Below are 18889 nucleotides of genomic sequence, written 5' to 3' on the forward strand. Positions count from 1 at the left end.
TGATCCCTCGCTGAATCAAACCCAGGCAAAATCAATCATCCCAGGGTTATTTTTTAATATGCTTAGTCACTGCCTATTTTTAATCAAACAAAGGTGGGGGGTACTGCGCTTCTGGGTTAGTTGTACGTGAACTGTGCTCAGTATAAATGCCTGTCACTGTAAATGGGGTGGACTACAACATGTATAGGTAGTTAACACAAATAGGTGCTATATACATTAAGTGCAAAAATGGTCTGTACTCAAACAAATAATATCAAAGTGCTAAAATATTGACATGTCATGGAAATAGGGTGCTTTATTTGAATAAAGTTAAAAGACTCACATTTGTTGAGCAAGAAAAGCGCATAAAATAATAACGGAGTGGGATCGCAGTCCTCACTTCCGCGGTGTGCGTCACTTCCGGTCCGAGCGTCCCTACGCTTTACGCCACTTCCGCATCACGTGGCTTCTTCAATTCCTGTTTGCATCTATTCAGATGCACAGCCTGGCTTGGCCCCATCTCCTGCTCTCTGCCCAGAGGTTTTGACTGACAGCAGCAGAAGCCAATGGCTTCCGCAGCTCTTTGCCAACCCTGTCAGACCGAGAGAGGGGAGAAGAGCTGCTGCAGACGTGCACAGTGCTGGATCAAGATCAGGCTCAGGTGACAATTTAGGGAGGCTGGGGGGTACCTACTATTAAAATGTTTTTTTTTTTCCCCTAGTGGGGATAATGCTTTGAGGTAAAAAAAAACCTTTTAACTTTACAACCACTTTAATCTAATTTTATTGTAAAGTCACACTACTAATGCATATTTTTTTGCCCCTAAAGTATATCTAAAGGAAACACTTTTTTAGCTTTGTACAGAGTGGGGATAGAAAAAAAAAAACTGTAAGTGGTTATAATCTATGTGTGCCCCTGTTAGAGATATTTACCCTCTCCCTTTGTTTACCTGTATCATTAAAAGTGAAAGTAAATTAAAATTCAAAATTTTGGGTTGTCCCCAGAACAGTAATGGAGAGGAAATCTTCCAATAGTGGGGAAATTTTCTGGTGACCTGGGGCGCACCAAGAGATTCCTTTAATTCGTAGAGATTTCTTATACTTTGTGTTGGTTTACTAGTTTTCAGCTTAAACAAAAAGAAACTGTTGCTTCAAAACACACCCTTCTAAAAGAAGGGAATAACATAAAAGAATAGGCTGCAAGACACCAGTCCACACAAAAAAGGTATTTGTCTATAGCTTGAAGAAGATAGCAAATCCAGGGTAGTTATCTCATCATTTAGATTTCATACTGTCAGCATAGTTCCACTTTACTGTACACCCACACAGTTGTCCATTTTGTTTGTTATTCACAAAAAAAACTTAGGTACAATGTTAAGTACAACAGTCTGGTATTATATGCATAAACCTGCAGAACTAATAAATACAGTATGTATATACAGTGTATATATATATATATATATATATATATATATATATATATATATATATATATGTGTGTGTATATATTTATATATATATATATATATATATATATATATATATATATATATATATATATATATATTGACCATAATCCACCATAGCAATCCATCAAATTTATCTATTTACACCACTTTTTAATACATAGACTTGTGTGCACCACATAGCCATATTTTTACAAAGTCCCCAGCACTGCCAAGAATAAGAGCAGCCTGCGATCACTGGGTTCTCTCAGCCTTAGTCTCTAAAATTTGAGTATGGTTTTTCATTCTGTTGAGTACAATTTGACTTAAATGACACTTTTTATGTCATTTATGAATGTGAAGGAAAAATAAGATACAATGATTTGGTTACTCAAAGATGATTATACATTTTCTAACTCTGCCACACATGCATTGAAAAATGTTTTGAACAGTTTTAATAAGGCTATGATAAAAAAGTGTATTCATTTAATAAGAGGTTTTGATAGAGGAGATTGATATTTTGCTGATGGATGCTCCTTTATATGATGATAAAGCTAACTTTGGTTTATATAAGTGATATGTATAGGTTCTCCATTAAAAAAAATGTTTTCTTCCTTACTGTTACAATGAAAACTCTTTCACCATGGCAGAAAATGAGGGAAAACCGCAACACTTACAACAACAAAAAAAGTTTTCAGTAGGAAAGTAGTGGCTTAAACTTCTGACAGCTTTTGTATAGCTGTCTGTGTCCCTGCTGTAGGTTTTTCCCTCACTTCCTGTCTTAATAAACTGTTATCACTGGGTGGTAAGTGAACGGAAATCTTACTAACAAAGCCTCAGATAGTAGTCCAAATCTGACTGGGGTTTTACAAAAAAAAAAAAAAAATATTTGGGCTGGACTCATGTTTTAAGGGTGGGCATGGTCACAGGTGTCTTTGACAAAAGGCCATAGCTGATTTGCCTAGTTATGTTTAATATAGTCCTGTTCATTTTCATTATATTCATCATCAGACTCTTAGTGGCCACTGGCCACTAACAGCACCAATAGCTGCTAGCCTTGTTTGTGAAATGTGTACTTTATTGAAAGTTTTTCTATCAGCTCTTTGAGTATTTTAATAAAATATCATCAGAGACTCAATTTGCTAGTTTGTAGTGGCAAACAAATGTATATTTCTATGTTTTACTCCTAGTGGTCCACTGCTCACTTTCTCTTTCTTCCATAATGTTGTTTTCAATAGTGTTTGTTTCTTTATTATTAGTGTTTCCTGAGCCTACAGGGAATAATTTTATGTTTTCTTGAAAAATGTAAGAGCTATAGACCAACCAGCTACAAGCCAAATCCAGTTTAGTTTATATTGGTCTATAGACCAACCAGCTACAAGCCAAATCCAGTTTAGTTTATATTGCTCTATAGACCAACCAGCTACAAGCCAAATCCAGTTTAATTTATATTGCTCTATAGACCAACCAGCTACAAGCCAAATCCAGTTTAGTTTATATTGGTGTATGGACCAACCAGCTACAAGTCAAACCCAGTTTAGTTTATAGTCCTATGGTTTTACCTTTACTTTGGTCTGTCATCACTGTGACCAGTAACTGTTGTCTAAATAATATTCCCTAGAAATATTTACAAGCCACAGTTCAAAAATGTTCACCCAGTCTTTTGTTCTTATTCATTTATTGTCAAAAACCCAAACAGTATATAAATGGAAATACATTTGTAAACTAAAAGTTAAAGGAATTCATCAGCTCTGAACAGAACCTTCAGTTCTTCCAGTATTTTTCATGTGATGCTCAATAAAATGCCTGATCAAGGCTTCAGTGTTCCTGAAACATATTTCTGTAAGACAATTTGCTTACTTTAATCCTAGCACAGTATTGACTTCCTTGCCTATTCTTTAAAGAAATGAAATAAAACTTTGTACCCAGTAAGTTTTCTTAAAAAAACGGGAATTTATTATCCGTTTGACATCTGTTCCATGTTCTTGGATGCACTTGTTATGCATAATGCACACTGTAGTGACTCAGATAAATGCTCTTTATTACTGCTTAAGCCTTCTATCAATAAACAGTTTGTTGGATGAATTAAGGGAGGCAGGCAACTCCTGCAAGCTAAATGTGTCTCTATCCATGGTGCTGAACATTTCTGTAACGGGCTCTCCGCATAGACATTGCAGACGATAATTACAAATCTTATTAGAAAGCTTGTTTGGTATTGAAGGGTGCTCATAGCTTTATTACCCTAGGTTACACTTCATTAAGATCCATTTTCATGGCTCAGCTTTGCTGTTCATTAACTGGGTGACCTTGCAGAGCAGATTCGAGTAAAATATTGAGATGACCATTTTTTTCTCTTTTCTATATGTATAATAGTGTAAAATTATGATTTTAGGAAATGCGGGTGGAGGTTTGACAATTTGAAAAAATGAATTGGTTGTCAATTAAAAAAACTTGGGGAAAAAAATGGACTGAGTTGTTCTACCAACCAAAATCTAGCTGTCATTTTTAGTATAGATTTGGAAAATAATAAAGCACTTGGTTATTTTCTATAGGTGATTTAATCATCTTTTAGTAGAAATCTGTGCATCACTGTATTAAATGTTTTGCATTCATTATTATGGCTCCCTACATACTAACTTTTTAAATTTATGCTAAAATCAAAAAGATTATTACAGCGTAGACAGACTGTTGTAAAACTAAAGACATAAAATAGCAAGAAAAAATATACATTTTCAGAAAAGCTTTACCTTTATCACTGCCATGACTTCTTGTGTTATTTCACAAGCTTCAGACACAGAACTTTGCTTCCACCATCACTTTTCATTTGGCCTTTTGCCAGGCAATGTTCTGCCTGATGTCACTGCTGCCTACAGTATCATTTTCTGGATGCTTTCCATCCAATGTGTTCTTTTTTCAACCTTTGTTTATCACGCTCTCCTACACAATCTTACCTTTGTAGTACCTCTCCATTAAAGTTTCAAAGTTTCATGTGAGTTTCAGAAAGAATAAAATGTTGGGACAATAGAACCTTTGGGAAAAAAAAAATGTAATGTTTAAATTGATCTAATAGTCAAAGGTATTTCTGTACTACCATAATCATACAGGGAACAAAATAGGTAAAAAACATAAAACAAGTTGTTTTTTTACTGGGAAAAAAATATATATTTATTTATATATATATATATATTTGCCCGCTTTCGCAGCTCCTGTGCGCCCCTGGGGGGTTACAGTGTGGCGATTAGGGATGAGGCATGCCACTTGGACAGCCCATCCCTGATCAGAGTAAAGAGCCAATGAAACTGGCTATTTACCTTGTGACCGGCTGTGCCCAATCACAGCCGGTCACAAATGTCAACAGACTGCGGTAACTCGCCGTTACACTGATCCAGTGTGAGGAGGAGATTGCTGTAGCAGAGAGTTACCGATTACAGTAATAAAACACAATTCCCAGATTGCCCCCGAAATAAAGGGGACATGTCTATAAGTCCATCAGAGTACCTGTCTGTAAGCCCATCAGATTACCTATGTACCTATCTGCAGCCCAGAGTACCCAGGTACCTGTTTCCAGCCCATCACAGTACCCAAGTACCTGTCTCAAGCCCATCACAGTACCAGAGTACCTGTCTCCAGCCCATCAGAGTTCCTGAGTACCTGTCTCTAGCTCATCAGAGTAACCGAGTACCTGTCTCCAACCCATCAGAGTAACCGAGTACCTTTCACTTGCCCATGAGGGTACCCGAGTAGCTGTCTCCTGGTGTCATTTTGCGGGCGTTCCCATTGTCCTGGTGGTCTAGGGCCTTCACAGGTGTGATAGGTAGTCATAAAATTAGATGTGTATTTTATGCTGCTAGAACACCTGGAGGTGCTACTTGCATGTTGGACCTCTCTATGTGGGCAGGCTGTGTAAAAGCCTCACACGTGGTATCACCATACTTAGAAGGAGTAGCAGAATGTGTTTTGGGGTGTATTTTTTGCTATGTAAATCCTATGTGTTAGAAATATCTTATAAATTGACAACTTTGTGTAAAAAAAAAGTTTTAATTTTCTTTCCACATTTTCCAAAAACTTGTGGAAAAAATGACATGTTCAAAAGACTCATTATGCCTTATAGAATATACATTGGGGTGTCTGATTTCCAAAGTGGGTTCATTTTGTGGTAAATTACACTGACTTTGTGTTCCAGAGCCTTCAAAAGTATGATAGGTCGTCATGAAATTAGATGTTTAATTTATGCTCCTAAAACACCTGGAGGTGCTGCTTGAATGTTGGGCCTCTCTATTTGGCCAGGCTTTATGATATCGCCATAGTGAGGACGAGTAGCAGAATGTGTTTTGGGTTGTCATTGTAAGTATGCTTATACCGTGTGTGAGAAATAACTTGTTAATAAGACAATTCTGTGTAAAAAAATAAAAAAAATAACATTTCTTACATTTTCTTAGAATTGTGGGAAAAAAATTACAACTTCAAAAAACTCACCATGCCTCTTACTAAATACGTTGGACTGTCTACTTTCCAAAAAGGGGACATTTTGGGGATATTTGTTGTGTCCTAACATGTCAGGGCCTCAAAAAAATGAGATAGGCCATCAGTACATCAAGTGTGATCAATTTTCAATGATTGGTACCAGAGTCTATAGACTCTATAACGTTTACACAGACTAAATAATATTAACTAATCTGTGTTGTTTTTATCAGGAATATGTAGCAGTATAAATGTTGGTCCAATTTTATGAACAAAAACTACCTATTTACAAAATTGTATAAAAGGAAAAAAGTGTTGCAAAAATGTGAGAGCACTGAAAGCTGAAAATTGGTGTGGGCAGGAAGGGGGTGAAAATGCCCTGTATTGAAGTGGTATAGTATACTGTGACATATCATTTTTCTTACTAGTTTCAGAAATTGCTTAGTATATACACATAATTTTGTTTTTCAACAAATACTAATCCGATTAAGAGACCAATTCAGAGAGTCCCCAAGGTGGGACTGAAGCCTAGAACTTGCAGCCTTTTTACAAACAACCTAAGCAAAACCTATGTCAGACTACTTAGAGGGTTACATAGTTACAAAATGAGTCATGTTGAAAAAAAGACAGCCCATCTAGTTCAACCAATAAAGCAATTCAATTAATAGAATACCTCCATATACAGAATCCTATACCCACAGTTGGGAGTTGTGCCACACATTGACTGCAGGATGTTTTTCTTTATTAAAGTTGATACTTACAAGTGCAAATGTAAATCCCAGATACAGAGTCTACGTAAACCGTAAAAAGATCTTGTGCAAGCTTAGTTTGGTAAGCCTACAATAATGGTATTTGCAACTTTTCAATATTTGTTAAATTAATCTCATCCTATGGAAATAAAGAGAATATGGGCTATATTAAAGTAGCTATATTTGTTACTTATGCATATGCCATTTAAATCTGTATTTTTTTTTTTTTTAATGGTGCTAGTATTATGTATGGTTTCCAAAGAGCTTGTGTGATTTTCTCTAGGTTTTACACTTGCCTCCTGCAACTGAGGTAGAATAATCAGTCTTTGTTTCAAAGAAAACTGGCTATTAGAGAAAAATGTTGGCTGCTATTTCTATTTCTGACTTCCCTTTTGAAAATGTTAGTTCCATGATTGTCATTGAAACGCAATGGTGTATATAATTTCTGAGTTACTGAAACAGAGCAATTTTGACTTTTCTCTGACATTCATTTGTTGCATACTTGTTCTAAGACTTAGACTACTGAGTATTGAAAATATAAGGGATTACATTTGCTATATATATATATATATATATATATATATATATATATATACTGCTCAAAACATGTAAGGAAGGAACACTTTGAAAGCATATCAGATCTTAATGGGGAAAAATATCATGCTGGATATCTATACTGATATAGATTGGGTAATGTGTTAGGAACGAAAGGATGCCACATCGTTTGAAATTATCATCCTACAGAGGGTTGAATTCAGAGACACCCTGAAAATCAAAGTGAAAAAATGATGCAGCAGGCTAGTCCATTTTGCTGAAATTTCATTGCAGCAACTCAGAATGGTAGTCAGTCGTTTGTTTGGCTCCTACGTGCTTGTATGCATCCCTGACAATGTCATGACATGAGATGATGTCCTGGGGTATTTCCTCCCAGATCTGGACCAGGGCATCACTGAGCTCCAGAACAGACTGAGATGCAACCTGGCGGCGTCGGATGGAGCAAACAGAATGTCCCAGAGGTGTTCTATTGGATTTAGGTCAGGTGAGCATGGGGGCCATTCAATGGTATCAATTCCTTCATCCTCCAGGAATTGGCTGCATATTCTCGCCACATAAGGCCCGGCATTGTCATGCACCAGGAGAAACCCAGGACCCACTGCACCAGCTTAGGGTCTGACAATGGGTCCAAGGATTTTATCCCAATTCCTAATGGCAGTCAGGGTGCCATTGTCTAGCCTTTAGGACTGTGCATCATTCCATGAATATGCCCCCTCAGACCATCACTGACCCACCACCAAACCGGTCATGCTGAATGGTGTTACAGGCAGCATAACGTTCTCCACAGCTTTTCTAGACCCTTTCACGTCTGTCACATGTGCTCAGGGTGAACCTGCTCTCATCTGTGAAAAGCACAGGGCACCAGTGGCAGACCTGCCATTTCTGGTGTTCAATGGAAAATGATAATTGAGCTCCACAGTATCGGACAGGGAGCACAGGGCCCACTAAAGGACATCGGGCCCTCCAGCCACCCTCATAAACTCTGTTTCTGATTGTTTGATCAGAGACATTCACACCAGTGGCCTGCTAGAGGTCATTTTGTAGGGCTCTGGCAGTAATAATCCTGTTCGTCCTTGCCCAAATGGGCAGATACCGGTCTTGCTAATGGTTAATCTCCCTGGCGGTATTCTTGAGTTAACTTTCAGTACCAAAAGCAGTAACCCAGAGCCACGCTTGGGATTACCCCAGAATGTTACTCACTTTCCCTGTGATCCCCCGCCGTCCTCCCTGTCCTCCTCACACTCTCTCTCCACTCTGTGCATGGTCGATTGCTGGCACTTGCCTACCGGTTCCCTCCCTGCGAGGATTGCGACACAGGGGGGTGGAACCGGCGGCAAATTCAAAAGTGTAAATACACAAATGACATGATAGAAAAGCTGTGATCCTAATGGATCACACTGTATCATGCCATTTCAGCACATGATTGCACCTGGTGACTTTTCCAGTGCCCTGCCTGTGCTTTTCCAGTGCTTTGTGCCTGGAAAATTTTGAACGACCATGGCGTCCAAAAAGCGTTTTTTTTGTGCAAAAGCGCTTTTAGACGAACTGGAAAATGGCAACAGCAAGACGGAGTTACTTCAAGAACTGAGCGATAACGATTCATGGGAAAATTCGTCATCAGGTACGGAAAGTGACGACAGCGACGATTCTAATGTCTCTTTCTGGCACAGCTTGTGGAATTTAGGAAGTATATCAAATGATTCTTCAGAATTTCCAACTGAGCTATGTGCCAGAAAGAGACATCAGAATCGTTGCTGTCATCACTTTCCGTACCTGATGACAAATTTTCTCACGGATTGCTATCGCTCAGTTCTTCAAGTAACTCAGTTTCGCTGTCGCTGTTTTCCAGTACTTCTTTTGCGCAAAAAGAACGCTTTTTGGATGCCGTGGTCGTTCTCTATTTTCCAGGCACAAAGAACTGGAAAAGCACAGGCAGGGCACTGGAAAAGTCACTAGGTTAAACCCTGTGCTGAAATGGCATGATACAGTGTAATCCGTTAGGATCAAAGCTTTGTATCATGTAATTTAGTGTATTTACACTTTTGAATTTGCCGCTGGTTCCACCCCCCCTGCCTCGCAATGCTGGCAGGGAAGGGAACCGGAGGGCAGGTCCTGGCATCTGCAGAGCACACAGCAGGAAGACGGCAGGGGAGGACGGCGGGGGAGGATGGCGGGGGATCGCAGGGGAAGGTGAGTTTTAAAATGTAAAACAACAGATTTCTATGCAAAACAACGTACTGCTTTTAGCACAGAAATCCTGACATAATCAGACCGCCAGGGAGGTTAAGGACCTTCTATGGCCCGGTCCAGCTCTCCTAGAGTAGCCGTCTGTCTCCTGGAATCTACTCCATGCTCTTGAGACTGTGCTGGGAAACACAAAAAAACCTCCTGTCAATGGCACATATTCTGGAGGTGTTGGACTGCCTGTGCAACCTTCATAGGGTCCAAGTATCACCTTATGCTATCAGCAGTGACACTGATCCTAGCTAAATGCAAAACTAGTGAAAAACAGTCAGAAAAAATGAGTAGGGAAAAAAATTTCAGTGGCCTCCACCTGTAAAACCATTTTTGGGGTCATCTCATTGTTGCCCATCTAGTGCACCTGTTGTTAATTTTATTATTTATTTTATTTTAAATGTATTATTAAGCAGCTGAAACGAATTACCAACCCCCTCTACTACTTAACTGACCAGATCAATATCCCAGGAGTTTAATTGAATTGATGCTATACTCTGATTAAAAAGTGTTCCTTTATTTTTTTTAACAGTATATAACATTGAAAGTACCCTTAAATATAAAGCAGTTTTTTTCCTTTAAAACTGAAATCTAGGCCAACAGCTACATATACTGATGGAATTCATGTATGAGAGCTGTTCAACCCAACAAAAGATTTGTATTTATGTCCATCCAATTCTGAGATTTATACAGTCTTGCCCACAGAACAGCCCTGTCTAGTAGGGTCCAGCTGTATCTTTCCTACCCTCTATGGTGACTGAACATTGAAAGGAAAAAAAAACCTGAAACTGATGAGCTTGTCTCTCTGTCATTCTGCTCTCTGGCTCTACCAGCAAGATTCCTACACGACAGTACACCTAGTCAGCTCCTTGTGCATTTAAATTATGACAATCTAGTTAATGTTGTATTGATGAATAAATAGCTGAATTATATGGTGCTTTTTAACTGCCTGAAGTTTAGTTTTAACTGGGGAAATATATTTTGTAAAGTATTAACATTTTCTGTGTAGGTTAGTGCAATGAATTTAACATGTATAGTATGTCCACCTTTATAGTCAAATTTGGAAAATCTCACTTTAATATTGATTTTCTAAAGACACATTGGCTGTTAATTCTATAAGGGAATGTGCAAGAGAGTTTTCTTTTAACTTACATTAGGTAATGTGGTAAAAATGTACTTTGCACAGAGTACCCATGTACATGCAAAGAAAAAAGAATATAGCTTGCACAAAAACTGGAAGTATTTGCTTTAATAAATCAACCCCATATGCTTTTTTGTGTTCACAGTTTACATTCACACAGCATACCTAAAATAATTAGAAAAAAAATGTTTTGCCATAGTAGTGGTTTCTTTGGAGTAGGTCTTTACTCGGAGCCATCGGAGCCGCCAGTCACACGCGCTGGCTCCCCAGGGAATGAGTGGGGGGAGCGACGTAGGTCTACGTCACTTTGCCTGTGAGCGGCTGAGTGCCGCAGTAAATAGTCGTTAGGCAGTCGGCAAGTGGTTAAACCACATTTTAATACAACACACCACCCAAATCTTAAAATCTTAAACTCTTTGTTGGGGCAGACAATGCGCACATCTAGTTTACAACTGATAATGAAGATCTGCTGCACAGTAAAGACAGGGTTAATTTTGGTAAACATAACTCCCAAGCCCCCCACTATAACAATACATAAAAGAGGTAAAAAAGGAAGTGAAACGGTAAACCATATGTATAAACTATGCTATACGTGAATGGGAACATGTAACAGATAAAATAGGTGTTATATACTGTACATTTGTGGAAATACCCCTAAAAAGTGGTTCTTGATTCTAATGTATTCGTCTGCATTTTAGAGCTGTCTCATGCTACAGTATATGAATGCTTAGTGACATACAAACCTTTGGAATTTGTAAAGGGAAGGTTATTGTAAATTACATGTTTAATTATTACTGTAGAAATCACTGAAGGGTGACTGGATTTTTTTCAGCCCTCTTCCCATCCGCCATGCAACAATAAATAGATTACATCTTTTAATATCCGCCATGATTAAATGTATGTCTGTAAGGTGCAAACCTGGCTTGAATTTCAAAATAAAATCATATTGACTTTATTACTGTAAAACTCATCTTTCTTCAAAAAAATGGTCTACCTAGAAACATCCATAGAGTCTATTAGTGTAAGGAAATTTTGAATTCTGCTTCTGCATTACTGATTGAATAAACGCAAAATGCATTTACTGGCTTGAAAATATGTTCATTAAATGCAGTTAAAACCAAGGTCAAGAAGTTGTTATTCTTGGGAGACATCAAGATACCTACTAATAAAAATTGTTTATATTGTACAATATTTTTTTCCCTCCAACCAATCCTTAAATGGTACAGGGGACCCGTGCATGTTTTATGACATCTTTAACTACTTCAGCTCTCTTACCCTTATACCCCATACGCACTTGAGCAGATTTTACATTTTCACAATGGACCTTTTTATTCAGCAATAACATTTTAATTTCTTAAGATAACAAAGTATTACATACTGTACACTGTATTTTGGAGGAAAACTGGGCTTTTTGTTAATGTTTTCTTGCAAAAAAAGAAAAAAAAATCACTTTAGTGTCTAAATAATTTATAGACAAAAAGATGTAAAAAAAAAAAAAAAAACAACTGACCAGCCATTGTTGAAAATGAGTAGTACTGCAAAAAGTATGCATTTTATTCTATAGTTTGTCCTATTTAAACTGGCACTAACACGATAAAAAATATGCAAAGCTATTTGCAAATAATAATAAAAAACATAAATAAAAACAATAAAATAAAAATACATACCAGACCCATATTTGAGCTTGGGTATCATTGGGCATGCTCACATTCCCCGTCTGAACCATACCAGATGGGGACAAGGGCTTCATCTACACATTCCTGGCCTGGTAGTCCCCTTTCCTGCATAATTCATTCCAGACAATCCAGGTCTGGTATAAATGTTAAGGGGGAACCCCATGTAAAAAAAAAAAAAAAAAAGCAGCATGAGGTCTTACCAAATTTCATACCAGACCATTCATGGATTTAAAGGGAAACCCCATACAAAACAAAATGTCCCCACAAATCCATGATGGACCTTTATCTTAGCAAGGAGTCTGGCTATCCAGAAAAGGGTGGCATGAGCATGCACCCCCTTCTTCTGAATTATAGCAGGCGACATGTCCCAATTTGGGGGGGGGGGGTACATTGCCAGGGACAGACATCCCAGAAAAAGCATCATGTCTCTATGTTGATGAAGACAAGGGCTATTCCTCAAAAACCTGTCCCACTGGTTGTGGGGGTCTGCAGGCAAGAGGCGTATTGGAACTCCACATCAATTAGGACGGCAGACACGTGTTGACCCACGAAATGAAGAAAACAAAAAAGCCACCCACTGACACAAACATACCTCAATGATTGCTCACCTACTTAGAAAGGAACCCGTTGATGACAGCTGCTAACAATCCAGTATTTAAACAGTTCAAACAATATTTCAATGAGCTTGTGTATAGACATCATGTGATGAAGGATGGAGTGATGTTCGTGTGTCCAAGCGACGAGAACTTGAAAGACGGGGAGATCCTCAGTATTATATTTGATTGTAATGTGTTGAATAAGTTATGTTAGCAAGACTTGAAATAATATTTGTTTTTTGGGTTTTTTTTTTTTTTTTTGTGTGGTATCACTGCTTATTCTGTTATTTTAAATGTGTAATGGTTCATACAGTTTATTACACTCCTTTGTGACTCATTTCTATTTGGGGATACTTGGTGCCCACTAAATGTTAAAGAGCATAGGGACCCACCTAAATTAGAATATGGGGGGCGTAGGCCAATTTTAATTTATGTCCTGCCCTCAGGGTGCTGGGCAACATTCCTGTCAGTCTCTGGTTTGAGACTGAGTGCATAGTGAGAGGAGTGGATTTCGTGGGTTGGTTGGCATTGGTAATCAGACCTAAAGAGGGATGTTCTCTGGGAAGAGGCATCTGCTACTTCACAATGTGAACGAGGATTGTGAGGGTGCTCCCTTTTAGAAGAATGGGGGACTGTGAAGCAGTTAATTTAGAATAGCTAAATTCTAAGATGTTGGAGGAGAGAAATAATAGACACTATTTCTGCTGCCAGTGGACATTGAGTTTCTCCCATTGGAGCCATTGTCAAGTTACTTTTCCTGTGAAGGAATGGTATTGAATATTGATAACCTATACTGTATGTAAAATGCATTATGAAGAGTAAATACATTGTTTAAAGGGTAACTCCATTTTCGTAATAATATCTCATATACAATTGTGACACAAGTCATTTTGTAACTGAATGCTATTAAACATGATCTTTTCTCTTCAATCTGCAGCTCTCTAATTTTCTGTAAAATGTAATGCAATATGTCTTCCTGGAGGCATAACATTATTTGAATGCTTAAATAGCTACACTTATCCAAAGATAATCCCTCATTTAAGAGACCATGCTGGCTAGTCTTGGCCTTATTGCTATCTCTGTTGGGTATGAAGGAGCTCTAGTCCCTGTGTCCACCCCCACAGATGTTATGATGATCTCATCGTTCCACCATGTGCTGCTAATATGATACCAAACAAACGGGTCTTGATGAAGCTATGCAATTAGCGAAACCTGTTGACCCCTGGATAATCCAACAAATCATACAGTATATCTGTAGAAGGTATTATGTGATTACCTGTATCATATTTCAGCATCCTTATGATGTTTTTTTTTTAATATCTTTGTGCAATATACAGTTTTTTTAATTTTTAAAAATTGTAAATAAATGAAATCAGTGCTTTATGAAAATCAGTCTTTGTCTAATGCAATGCTATTAAAGTCCATTACAAGCAGGGTAAATCCTTGCAATCCCTTTTTTTACTAGTAAAGTCTAAAGTTCAGGCACCTAGTCTCTGGTAACCATGAACTGAGTTATTACTGATATCCCAGATTTAGTGGATTAAAGATCAGCAAAGAAGTAAACTCCTTTAATACTTATACTGTAACTATAGATGATTATGATATCTGGGAATGAAGACCAGGGCACAAATGTGTCTGTACTAGTCATCTCTGAATATTTCAAATGGTATGGAATACAATTACAAAATGTATTTTAACTAATAGACAACTAGACAGTTTGCTGATAACTAATTGCATGAATGTATTTAATCTAATTTAAATAAAGCTAAATTTTAAAGGGGAAATCTTGAATTGATGCCTATGTTTTTCTCAATTTTTTGCTGATAAAATCCACATTTGCACATGTGTGTTGGCTTTCAGGAAGCTTTAGTACTACCCTGCTCACCCTGCTGTAGAAAGAGTCATACAGTTGGAGGGGATTGAGTCCCAATCGAGCACTGGTGCTGTATATTACAAATGTGTGTAAGAGAGCACTAAAAAAAGAAAGTGGGACTAGGTCTGGCTAGGACAAGCTAAAACAATTTAAAGCAATTTATAGAAATTTACAGGCAATGTATAGAAAGCTACACATTTGTCTATGAGCAGTGACAATACCGATAATCCAACCCACATATGTCACCAGCATACTGCATTGTAGGTCTTGCATGCACAGTTGATGTGAGTATGATAATGATGCCCTAAATATAGATATGTGAGGTTAACATTATCACCCAGCTACAACACATAGAAGACAGTGCACAGTATATTAATTTTTAGCTAATGACCATACTTCTACTTTCATTTCTTCAACTGGATGTCTGTACTTCTGGAAATACTATTTTCAGTGCATAAAAAAGAATCTTAAAGGTTTCAAACTGCCCTACTGTATCATTTTTTTTACAGACATTTAGTGCTTTCTTTGACTGCAGATATTGTATTATTAGCAGTGAATAGTATAGTGTTTTTACTATGACAAAATACATTTAAAATGAATCAGTTTTCAGTTTTTTTGCTGTAACCTGTACATCGGTGTCAAAAGATTTAAAATCAATACATCTCTGTAATTTGTCTCAAGTTGTTAGCCTGGTGCTTTAGTTTTGGTCTCACTATGAAGTATATAGATTTTATTACCTAATTCTAATACATATACTAGCACTTGTACATCTGTATAAAATAACAAGCAATCAAAGTCACTGCCCACCTCACCAAATGTTTCTAGAAAAGCCTTATATACCAAGCACTGGATTTTATATAATTGGCAATTTGTAACATGTATTTAGTTCTGGAAGCATGGTTCTGACTAGGGAGTAGGCATAAAGGTGGGCAACAGACTTAATTCTTGTAATAACAAATTGCACTGCCTTGGACCACAGATGTCAATGCAGTATTTCTACCTGAGATCATAAGTAGTAAAAACTGTAAATTTTTGCAGGGATAACTGTGTTGTTATTGGTGTTTTCACATAACCACAGAACAAAATATCTTCTTCGTTTCACCATTATTACAGGTAACAGCACAGCTAGACCAATGACATCAGCACTTCATTCAATTTTCAAAGTTAATTACTAAGAGTCTTTGTTGCTACAAATTAGTTAAATCAGAATTACAGCGGCACAAAGCAGCAGTCTTCTTTTTAGAGTGTCGTGAGAAAGTTGCACCCTGCTGCTGCATTTGATCCAAACTGAGTTTAAGTCAAAACAACAGCTTTATTAAAACTTCAGCAAATATGCAGACCTTTCTTTGACTTGCAATGTAATAGCTTGCAATAACCAGTTCTGGACTGGAAGGATTTGCCCCCTAAATGACCAGGCCATTTTTTGTGATTCGGCACTGCGTTACTTTAATGGAAAATTTTGCAGGTGTGCGACACTGTACTGAAATAAAATTGATGTCCTTTTTTTCCCCACAAATAGAGCTTTCTTTTTGTGGCATTTGATCACCTCTGCAACTTTTATTTTTTGCGCTATAAACAAAAAAAGAGCGACAATTCTGCAAAAAATATATATATTTTTCACAATCTACTATATAACATCCCCCCTCCCCCCTCAAAAAATAAAAAAATCTAAATTTTTTATCCTTCTAGGCCAATTTGTATTCTGCTACATATTTTTGGTAAAGAAAATTGCAATAAGCTTATTTTAATTGGCGTAAAGGTTATCCTGTCTACAAACTAGGGGAAAGATTTATGTCATTTTTTATTTATTTATTTTTACTAGTAATGGCTGCAATCTGAGCTGAACTCAGCGCTTCTCACGTGTAAGTGTCCGGCATCTCCCAGGGACGCCCCACAGCAGCAGCGTGACCTGTCACTATGGATATTGTACCTTCTGTATAGAGTCTGGGCTGATAGGCCGTTGTCATTACAATGACTGGACCAGGAGTACTAACAGCTGATTGAGTGGAGACAGATTACTGGCTTGAGTTTCTGAAAAGGTTCATGAAGACCCCTTATGATCTGGAGGCCATATTGGAAGAATTACACCTGAGCTGGTCATTATCCTGAGTTTACATCTGGGGACACCTAAGGTTCATCTGTCTCTATTTGAACATCATGCCTATCATCTAATTTCCTTTGGATATATGTGCAGCCATAATTTGATCCGGTAAGGAGCATATAGATCGGTGGTGGATATCATTAGTCCCTATCTGTCAGCATTCTTTAAGCATGTTTTGAAGACACATACTTACCATAAGCGGTGGTTTTTTCACATTTTATTATTGGCTTCTCAGTTTATGTTTTTCATATCATGAATTCATGATGCACCTTGATTTCCTGGGAGACTTCTATGGAAGCATTTCAGGAGGTCACTGATATAAGATATCCCGATTCTTTGGGCTTGTTTGATCGATTTACAGGCACTTCATTCACTGCCTTCTGGTAAGCAGATTACCTATAGGATTTTTCCTGTGGACATTATTCACACATATCATTTATGGACTAGTTTATGGACACTTACTATATAATCACAATTGGTCTTCACGACCATTATTTATTATTTTTTGTTATCAGTTTGGTTATCATTTTGGTTATCACTGTTTTATTTAGCGCAACTTATTTATTGTCTATGCTAGTTTGGGTGCTGTCACACTTGAAGTTGCTGCTTATTTAATTTCATATGCACTAGCGCGGTTATTTCTTAATTTGTTTTGTCGCTGCTTTACTTTGCCACTGAGATGAAGATTTTAAGTGATGAACAGTACTTTAACCCTCCTCTTATGTTAGGGTCAGAACCGACCCGTTTTCAGGTTTTGAATGTCTATAAGTATCACATAAATTTGTTTATTGCATCAAGATATTTTTACTTTGTCAGGAACCTCTATTTAAACAATGTAATAGAAAAATAATCCTTTTCACTAAATTATAAAATACTGTGGTGAATAGGGTTGAGCGGACACCTAGATGTCCGTGTTCGACGGGTTCGGCCAAACTTTAAAAAAAGTCCGGGTCCGTGTCCCGGACTTTTACCGAACTTTTCCCGGACACCGAACCCCATTGAAGTCAATGGGGACCCGAACTTTAAGGCACTAAAATGGCTCTAAAACACCAAAGGAAAGGGCTAGAGTGCTGCAAATGGCAGCAAAACGTAATTAAGAGCATGGCAAGTGCTCTGCAAACAAATGTGGATAGGGAAATAACTTAAAACAACAAAAAAAAACAGAAAAATAAAACAATGTTCTTCTTCATCTCTGAAGGACGAGGCCCATATGGAGTAGGAGGGAGGTTGAGGTGGTGGTGGATGTGGCGGTGACATAGGCATGCGCGCAGGGTGTGCCGGGTGTGCCTGGGCACACCCTAATCACCTAGGGCACATAGCATTGCCAGTGAGGAGATGGGAAAGATCTCCCTCGGACCTGCTCTGCTCTATTTCTCTTTGCCTACAGGTACATGGCCCCGATACATTACTCTCCCTGCTGGCAAACACATGCATGTGTATTTCAACTTTGGGGTGCACACCTTATTGCAATAGGCTGCGCACACCTATGGGCGGTGTAGGTGGAAGCGGCGGTGGAGGAGGACCAGGGCCGGATTAAGAGCATCATGGGCTTGGTGCTGAGGATTTTGAAGGGCCTTAAGGGCCGTGCCTTGCCATGCACCCAGAGGAGGAAGGGTGCAGCCATGCATGCCTAATTCAACATGGGATGCTGTCTCTGAAGCCCATAAACACATCCATGCATCGGCAACTGTCCCTCCTTGTCCGGCCTTCGCGCTGTGTGGGGAGGTTCTGAGGGTGCTGCCTGGGGAAGCGAGCATAGAAGCCAGACTTCTGTGTTTACAAGTGACAGAAGAGCGGTAACAGTGAATATGGCCAACCCGGGGCCTATATAAAAGGTAGGGGCCTGGAGCTGCAGCTCCAATAGCCCCTACGTTAATCTGGCCCTGAGGAGGAGGACGAGGTAGCCAACACTGCTTCTTTTCACAAATTTTAAATGAGGGTACACCCCAAAAGAGTGAGAAAGAGCAAAAATGGAACAATGGGTGGGTAAGGTCGGTATCCATTGCTATTCTGCACAAGGTACGGAAAAGTCCCGTGGGATCCATGCCTGGTTCATTTTAATGAACGTGAGCTTGTCCA

Source organism: Pelophylax lessonae, assembly GCF_965119305.1.
Source record: "Pelophylax lessonae genome assembly, chromosome: 2".
NCBI classification, from domain to species: domain Eukaryota; kingdom Metazoa; phylum Chordata; class Amphibia; order Anura; family Ranidae; genus Pelophylax; species Pelophylax lessonae.